Genomic DNA, 225 nt, shown 5'->3' with positions numbered 1-225 from the left:
TTAGTTTCTGTCTCCATTTCGGGGGATGATTGTCTTGGTCTTAAGGTATTTGAGGTGAAAACTGCAAGAAGATCAGGGCCTTCTGTAGCCGGAATGAGCCCGTGGTATGAAGTGTGTTCACACACTTCATACTACAGTGGGTACGGAAAGTACTCAGACCCCCTTCAATTTTTCACTCTTTGTTATATTGCAGCCATTTGCTAAAATCATTTAAGTTAATTTTTT

This window comes from Sinocyclocheilus anshuiensis, unplaced genomic scaffold (assembly GCF_001515605.1).
Source record: "Sinocyclocheilus anshuiensis isolate Anshui unplaced genomic scaffold, SAMN03320099.WGS_v1.1 scaffold2068, whole genome shotgun sequence".
NCBI classification, from domain to species: domain Eukaryota; kingdom Metazoa; phylum Chordata; class Actinopteri; order Cypriniformes; family Cyprinidae; genus Sinocyclocheilus; species Sinocyclocheilus anshuiensis.
The sequence above is the reverse complement of the archived record's forward strand: the minus strand, read 5'-3'. Positions refer to the sequence as shown.